Genomic DNA, 852 nt, shown 5'->3' on the forward strand with positions numbered 1-852 from the left:
CCCACCCAAGCTTTATCTCATTCACACCTACTTTACTTACCGCTTGTCGCTTTCCCTCAGTGGTGTCCCACTCAATCCCACGGCTCAGACGGAACTGAAGGAATTCTCACACCGCTGGCTCCGTTAGCTTCATGCGAACGAGGAAATATTATCCACACTCTGCCTAAAACGACAGCTCAGGCAGAGTGGGAGCAGTCAGCGAGCCTCGTTTTCCTAATTTCATATTTGATTGAACATTATTAAAAGAACGGTTAAAGTTATGAAATTCTGCGCTCATATTAGGTTTAGGATGGGGTGGCTAAGGACACATATAAAAAGAGTTATTCTCCTTTTCTTAGTAATAACACTTAGCACTCAGATATTGCTTTTCATCTCCATCACTCTTTAGGAACATTAACTATACAATTTTGCTACGTTAACTGCAAAGAGAGAGAGTCAGAAATGGCCCCATAATTTTGTAGTCACTTTGGTAGCGTTCATTGTCTCTCAAAATGATCTGCTACACTCCAGAGCCTGTGTTTTAACCTGGTTTAAGGTAGGAAGGTAAGGGAGGGGGGAAGGAGGGGAAAATGTCACATTCTAAAGTAACAGGGATCTCAGAAGCCTAGCTAGGACTCCAAGGATTCAGCCTGTGGATTTATACACGGAATAGTTAGTGAACCGAAGGACATAACTACATTTTGAATAGTGCTGTTCTACTTAGCATATAATGGTTTGTTTTGTTTTGTTTTAAAGGCAAAAGTTTCCAAATCCCTCCTAGCAGAGAAAAGCTCCTCCAAATTGAAAGAAAAATTTTCGGAGCACAACGAGTGTATGAATTTAATATAAAAAAAAGGTATGCTACTATTGATA

This window comes from Ursus maritimus, unplaced genomic scaffold (genome assembly GCF_017311325.1).
Source record: "Ursus maritimus isolate PB19 unplaced genomic scaffold, ASM1731132v1 scaffold_15, whole genome shotgun sequence".
Taxonomy (NCBI): domain Eukaryota; kingdom Metazoa; phylum Chordata; class Mammalia; order Carnivora; family Ursidae; genus Ursus; species Ursus maritimus.